This window comes from Brassica napus, unplaced genomic scaffold (genome assembly GCF_020379485.1).
Source record: "Brassica napus cultivar Da-Ae unplaced genomic scaffold, Da-Ae ScsIHWf_631;HRSCAF=929, whole genome shotgun sequence".
In the NCBI taxonomy this organism is placed as follows: domain Eukaryota; kingdom Viridiplantae; phylum Streptophyta; class Magnoliopsida; order Brassicales; family Brassicaceae; genus Brassica; species Brassica napus.
Genome location: NW_026016691.1, coordinates 4,971 through 12,839, shown reverse-complemented (window position 1 = coordinate 12,839; position 7,869 = coordinate 4,971). Strand labels below are relative to the sequence as shown.

Sequence of the window (7,869 nt, the reverse complement as noted above, 5' to 3'; positions counted from 1 at the left end):
TGTTATACTAATTTTAACTAGGCTTTTAAGTTGTAGCCCGGTTTAACCATAATCTTTTTCATCTCTTAGAAACTGTAGGCCTACCGATTCCCTTTCACTTTCTCCTGCGATGTAACGATGTAGTTATGACCTTTAATCACGTTATCCCACTAAACTCACAACCACCCCTCTTCATTGCTTCTTTAATTACACATTTTAAAGCTTAATTTTGTGTATATCTACACCTTCTGAGAGCCCCCTGCAATTCCCTTACTTTCATAAAACCTATAAATATATCGCCCATGTTCTCTTTAATGGACGATAGTTGGCAATTTCTCAGTTTTATTTCTCTGATTTGAGTGAGGCGGCTACAAACAGTCAGTTCAGGCAAGATGCCTATGTGTTTCTCGGAAGCCAATAAAGTAATGAAAAGAGGTGAGCTGATGGGTATTGATATGCTTATGATGGTTCCTATTTTTATTTGCAGTATATCAATGTTATATTCTTTTTTTCTTCTCAGGATAGACAAATCCAGGAATCAATTAATGTGCAACTATTCAACACCTTAAAAAAATGAAGTATCTAGCTTAATGTTTTGTATTTCATATGAAGGAGCAACCCTTACTTCCGGTTTGGAGAAATCCATGTTTCTATTAGATTTACGGAGCAAACCGTGTTTGTTGAGGTCGCTGAAACCGATTCCAGTGGAGAGTTTTGGGTTTTGCAATTACTAACACCTTATGGTATTGGCCAACACCAACACAGATTTTTTTTTCCAGGTCTGATTTTATTTCCATCCTTTTCAAGTATTACCTATATTAATTTCACTGTTTCTCTCACACATTCTTTCTCTACCATTGTTTCCACTGTTTCTTTTAGACAATTTGTGGGAAAATAAAAGGCATCAAAACCACCTTTAATAATGAGAACCAGACTGTTCAAACTTATAATGGTTTACCAATTAAATTTTGTGGGAACCGAAATTCGCACTGTCGATTTCCGTTTAAATAAAGAAACTAAGAAAACCCTAATTTCCCAGAGGACCTGGATATCTGCTAATTATCACACGTCAAGCAATCAGAACACGAGAATAACAAAGATAAGAATAAGAAATCGAAAAAAGAGAGCAAAGTAGATCTTATTCTGAATCTGTGTATGAGCGTTTACAACAAGGTATAAGCCTGGGCTCGAGAGCTGTCGGCGAGATTCCTAGTTCTAGCAACCCTAAGACGGCTAAACCTAATTGAGTCGCAGCTCGAAATAACAAAAACGGAAAATTGCCTAAATTGCTCTAAGTGCTAAGTTTGCTCTGAAAAAGTTCTTTTTATGCTCCTCGCCTAGGACTCCTTATATACTAGCTCCAAGGTTGGTTTACGCTTTTACTCTTCTGCCCTTAAGCCGTCATAGCATAAAAATGGAGATATTCCGTTTTTCCCGATCTTCACAATTATCTTCAAAACTTCCGTATTTATCCGCGAAAACTTGACATTTATCCTTCATTATGGACCAAGCGTAAACCGTGTTGCGGCTTACGGGCCTTTGGTTAAGAAATCGTAGGATGGACCTCGAGTCGTGTCTTAGGTCCCTATGGGCCGTCTTCCGACTCGACACGTTTATTACGATTTCTTTCGATAAAGAACGAACTTTCCGCGGTTTTTAATCCGCAAAGTTTGATCGATGATTTAGAATAGCGGAAAACATAGACTGAACTCGCTACGGTCATCGGGAGATAGCATTTGAAGGTTTGGACTAATATCGTATCGATGTTCGGAAGAGCCCGGTCGCTACGCAACGACCGAACTGTGGCTTGAGTTCGGTCGCCACGTAGCTACCGAGCGGGACGAGCGCTCGTCGCTACGTAGTGACCGAGCTTGGTCACTACATAACGACCGAGCGGAACGGACGCTCGGTCGCTACGTGACTCGGTCGCTACGTGACTCGGTCGCTACGTAGCGACCGAGCTTGCCTCGGGCTCGGTCGCTACGTAGCGACCGAGTCTTGGCTCGAGCTCGGTCGCTACGTAGCGACCGAGCGGAACGGACGCTTGGTCGCTACGTAGCGACCGAGCTTTGGCTTGGACTTGGTTGCTACGTAGCGACCGGATAGCGTGCATGCGCGGTAGTTTTGCCATGATCGAGCTTGAGTTGTCTATTTCGAGCTTTCAAGGATAATTCTTCGTAAAAACTTCGTATTGATTATTTTTTACGAAAATTATATCTTTCTTTTTACTATCTTTTTCGGAAATACGATTTCCGAGGATTTTTCGGATTTTAATTCCGTCGTGACCGTTTTTGACCCCAACAAATTTCCAGGTTGAAAATCTCTGCTAAAAACAGTTCTTTGATTTAAGTTATGGTGTTTTACGTTACTTGGTTTTAACTGGTACCAACTCTGCAGAGCAACCACTGTGTGCGTAAGTGTGTTTGATATCATTGTTAGTCTGTTCCATGAGACATAAGTGCGTAGTGTTGTGGAGCCTAAGGTCTTTGTTGCAACGAACATAAAACCAAAATTAATATTCGTCTATTTCCAGTTATATTATCATAACAGCTTTCATGCTAACTTTACGCAGCATTGCAGGCCGCCTTTTCCTCAATGCAACCTCCGGAACACATTTCTACTTTTACCAAGAAAGTGTAACCAGCCAGAGCTTTCTACAAGACTAAGTATATTCAAACTAAAACTTTTGACAAAACTTGCTTCCTACTTGCGTACTTATACCAATACCCTGTACAACACAATTCTGCAAGGTTTTGTGGATCTGACATTGATAGCTCCTCCACTCCTTCCAAGTATGGCGGTGTACAGAAAATTGAGTTAGCAACAATTGTGGAGTTTATTGTCTGTGTCGTGAATTCACCACCTCAGGTATGTACTCTTAACTTAGTTAGACTGCATTTATTCGTCTCTGTTTTCTAAACTTATATGATGCATTCTATTTTTTTTTCATCTGTGGACGCAAAGGCGGTACGGTAGAATTCCACTGCACTGGCCAAGTCGATGACATTGAGAAAACTGACGGACCAATGCTTCATCATTAAAGCTTTGCTTACAAGGAGGTGGTGACTACCCTGGAAATGATATTCTGGATGCTGTGACTCTCACTATTAACCCTCTCATGTGATGGGGAGCAGTGGTTCACATAATACCACATGAAGTAACACTGCTCCAATTTTTGAAGGAAGCATGGCTGAGTCAGCAGTACTACCTGCCCAACCTGATGCATTTTTAGCACCCGAAAGGATACCACAGAGCCTGAGATCTCCAACCATAGAGATCCATGACAATATTAATATAGGTGAAGAACTAATTCCACACTGAACGTGCTAAGTTTGAGTCAATAATTTTTCTACATTATATAGATTGTCGTCTTTTTAGTTTGCTTGGTTATATACTTATATCATATATAAATACGTTGATCTCATTACTGTAGGAATTTTTTACGGCTCTAGCTATTACATATTCCTAAAATTGTTTAATTTTTTAATTTCCAATACTTGATTCATCATCATAAATTTTTGGAATAGTAGATGTAGCTTCTCTTTTGATTAAACAACAAATATAGGACACCTTACTATTTTAGTTGTATACAAAACCAGACGTGAGTTTGCATTAACTTAGGGCATCTCCAATGGTGTACTCACCATTGGAATCCTTAGGTATATTATATTATATTTTTTTTCTAAATAATTAAGGATTCTAATCAAATAATTATGTCCAATGGTGTTATTCATTAGGAATCCTTAAGAATAAAAAAATAATAAATTTGAAAATATTTTTAATTTTTAAAAAAAAATCAAAACATGTTAAATTGAAATATTTATTTATTAAATTGAAATATTTATTTAATACATGATTAAATATGAAATACAACAATTATTAGTTTTCATCACCAAATTTGTTCCAAATATTTTCGATCAAATCATTCTTCAATTGGTAATATGTTTCTGGTATCATTTTTAAACATAAGACTTTCAAAATTTAATCCGATTCAAAACCCTATTAAACTCCTATCGAATGATACCTCTATCGATTTGAAACCTTTATTACAAACGAAAGATACCCAAAATCGATTGAAACATAAATCGTGATGAAACCCGATTCGATTGAAAACCCTAATCCCCAATTCCGTAACCTAATTTGCGAAGAAAACCACATGAAACCCTATGTAAATCCAAAGAATCAGAGGAGAAAAATATAACAACCCGTCGATTCATCAACCCTACCCGGAGAGAGCGAATCGCCAATCGCAGAGACAAACTTTTTTTTTCTCCTCTCCACTACAAAGGACACGAACACGAAAAACCCTTCACGCGATAGACAAAACTCAACTGCCACGTCAACAAGGATTCACGCAAAAAAAATTTTAGGAAAGGATTGATCCTTAAGCAATATGAGTTTAATATTAATATTATATGGTTAATAGTGAAGGATTTGTACTTTAGGATTTATTAAAAACCCCTGTTGTACATGCTCTTACTTTTACTGACTCAGGTTGGCTATGTGGAGAAGATAATTATAAAAAGAGAAAGAAAATAATAATTAAATATTAATACACAATCAAAACATTTTAGTTTTGTTTCGAAAATAAAAATAACAAAATAAAACAAACAAAAATGATTATTTTATGACAATCATAATCTGAGCTTGGTGAAAAGCTTAGTTAAAAAATAATAAATTTAGACAAAATACTTAATAAAATAAATATGAAATCAATAAAAACTAATAAAAACTAAAAGAAGAGAAATTCATTTATAATATTGCTTAACATGTTTTATAAAATCCAAATCAATTAAAAAAATGAATCGCATGAAAAAAATGTTCATTTGGTAAGCAAAATCAAAGTTAAAGGAATTAACAAGAAAAAGGTTAATAACCATAGTTAAAGATTAATACATAATAAAATATATAATATAAAAAATAAACAATAATAAAAATAAAAATAAAATAAAATAAAAATAAAATAAAATATAACTCAAAGTATATAAATTTTCAGAATAAAATAAAAAATGCATAAGAACAAAAAAGTAGGAAATTTAAATTTTATATTGCTTTCATATTTCACAAATAAAAAATATTACAATGAACCACACTGAACTTTTTACTACTAAACATAAGTTAAAGAGAATTAAAAAGAAAATGGTGGAAACCAAAATAATATATACAATCAAAACAAAGATTTTTTATTAAATCCACCAAATTGATGGGGTTCAAGCTGCAGCTTTGGCCTTGACAAGGTATGCTCTGACTAATAGAACTACGATCCCATGAAAATCAAGCGGAATAGCTTACATTTTTCTATGATTTCATTTAATCATATTTCTTTTAGATTCAAATTAATTAACAGTAAAAAGTTGGCAAATCAAAATTGACAAAATATATGCAGAATTTAGATTTAGTAGGTTCTTACAATAATGATATTTCCCTAAGCCGCATAAAAATATTTCACATTCGAACAAACATACGAACCCGGCGCGTAGCGCCGGAATACTACTAGTTTTTTCTATAAGTAGGTTTACTAGATGGAAATAATATTATCTTCTCAAGTATTATGTAAGACAAATTCCGGAGCATGTACTCTCGAGCATGTACACCCAGGGGTGGACCCACCGTATGACTAGTGGGGTCACCTAACACCACAAAAAAATGATAATATGTTGCTTTTGTATATGTAATTGTCAAAAGTTAGGTAGCATAGTTGGTAAATTATGACTTCTGGCCCCATAAAAACATGGATTCGACTACCACCAAAAACCCTTTGAATCTTTTTGAACCCAATCAAATTTATTGATGGGTCCGCCCCTATGTACACTGGAGCATGTATTCCGGAGTGTGTACACTTGAGCATGTACACCGGAACGTGCACCGGAGCGTGTACTCTGGAATGTGTACACTTGAGCTTCTACAACATAGTTTGTACACTAGAGCATGTACACCAGAGTGTGTATACATGACTACATGAGCATGTGCACTCGAGCTTGTACACTCGAATCATGTACCCCAGAGCGTGTAGACTCGGACATGTACACCAGAGCATGTATACTATCATGTACCCCGGATCGTGTAGACTCGGACATGTACACCGGAGCATATACACTCGAGCATGTACACCGGAGTGTGTACACGGAGCATGTACACTCGAGTGTATAAACCGTAGCTTTGATTTAGGGACTCATTAGATTGTGTTTGCGATCAACTTTCAGTGACTTTCTGATCTCTGTTTATTTTTTATAAGTATTTCGATTGAAACCAAAGAAAGAAACCATTTTTGATTGTCTGTTTCTGAGTAATTAATGCATGTATTAGCCAACACATATGTGGGTTTCTTCTCTTTTCTCCTTCATCAGTTAGTATTACCCTTTTATTGCATCATTGTTAATTTCTATTATATTGTTGCTCTGGAGAAAGTCGATATTAAAGTTTTCCATTTGCAGATCAAATAGCATGAGCTTCCTGGGATATTAGTAATGGCGATAGGGCAGGTAGGTTCAACGCAAGGTGTAAGAGATAATTGAATCTTCCCATTTGCATGTGCTTTGTACTCAAAATGTCAATCTTCTCCGCTTTATCTATTTGCCTAGTTCTTGTGGTATGTGTAGAACCTAAATTATACACTAAGTATTTGATAGTAATCGGGAGTTTGATCTAGCACTACAAGAAAACAGCGGCATACTGAGGGAAAAAATCGTCGGTATGTCGTCGGAATACTGTTATTCCGACGACATACCGACGAAACAATCCCTCGGAAAAAACTCCTCAGAAATTCATTATTCCTCGGAAATCCCTCGGAAATTTCCGACGGAATTCCGAGGAAACTAATTTCCGAGGAAACTCCGAAGACAACCAGTTCGTCGGAAAAGTCCTCGGAATATACCGAGGGACGACTTCCTCGGAATATTTCGATGGATTTTCCGATGGTCCAATCCTCGGAAGTTCCGACGAAACGTTCCTCGGAATTTTCATCAGGAATTTCCGAGGAACGTGGCCGTCGGAAAATTCCGAGGAATCTTGCCCTCGGAAAATACCGAGGAACTGTCCCTCGGTATATTCCGACGACTTATTCCAAGGAAATGTTCGTCGGAAATTTCCGAGGGTGCATTTCCTCAGAATTTCGAAAAAAATTAATTTTTAAATTTTTTTTTTTTAAATTAAAGTTTTTGAAATTTAAATTCGAAAATATAAAATTAAAATTGAAAACATATTAGATAATATTCAAAGTTGTACAAATAAAAATAAAACATTCCGAGTTTTTGAAAAAAAAAAAACTACGGGTCTTGAATGTTCGGGAACACCTCGTTCGGGTACATCCTCTTCATCATCTCCATCATTTGCTCGTTCAGCCTCTTCTGTGTCTCATAGCCCGCCTGTTGAGCTGCCATCTGGGTCTCCAACGCAGATATGCGATCATCCTTGTCCTTCAACTGAGCCGTAAGTACTTCTGGATCAACATAGTGCGGTGGTGCAGAAGAAGGAGCAGCCGACCGGGAGCGACGACCCAAACCGACCAAACGTCTCTTCTTCTTTGGAACCGACTGAAATATTAAATAACCAAATTTAAATAATATAAAAATATGATAAAATAAAAATCAAGAAATAAATAAATTGAACTTAAAAAAAAAGAACTTACCGATTCAACTATTTCGTTGATTCGAACCCGGGACAAGTTGGTCGAAGCCGTCGAATCGTCATCATCGGTTTGAAGCTGAGACACTTCGTCTAGCACCTGAGTTTGGACCAGGCTGACCACGTCCCTCACAAAAGACCATCATCAATCTGGTCGGTCTTCTTGTTGGTATACGCCCTTTTCATTAGGGCGAGATCATCAACCGGCTCGCCCTCATTTTCTTCCGCCTTGAAAAAAACATAAATTAAAAACATTAGAAATTTGAA

The 7,869-nt window shown here is 36.6% G+C and overlaps 1 long non-coding RNA gene across 1 annotated transcript; it reads left to right on the top strand.

Annotated features, from left to right (window-relative positions):
* The first annotated feature begins 247 nt into the window (after nt 1–247).
* On the top strand, nt 248–3,406 carry LOC106449386. The gene is made up of 5 exons (XR_001289140.3): nt 248–414; nt 500–758; nt 2,560–2,645; nt 2,730–2,847; nt 2,944–3,406. It is a non-coding gene; the product is annotated as an uncharacterized LOC106449386 (long non-coding RNA).
* Nucleotides 3,407–7,869: the final 4,463 nt, after the last annotated feature.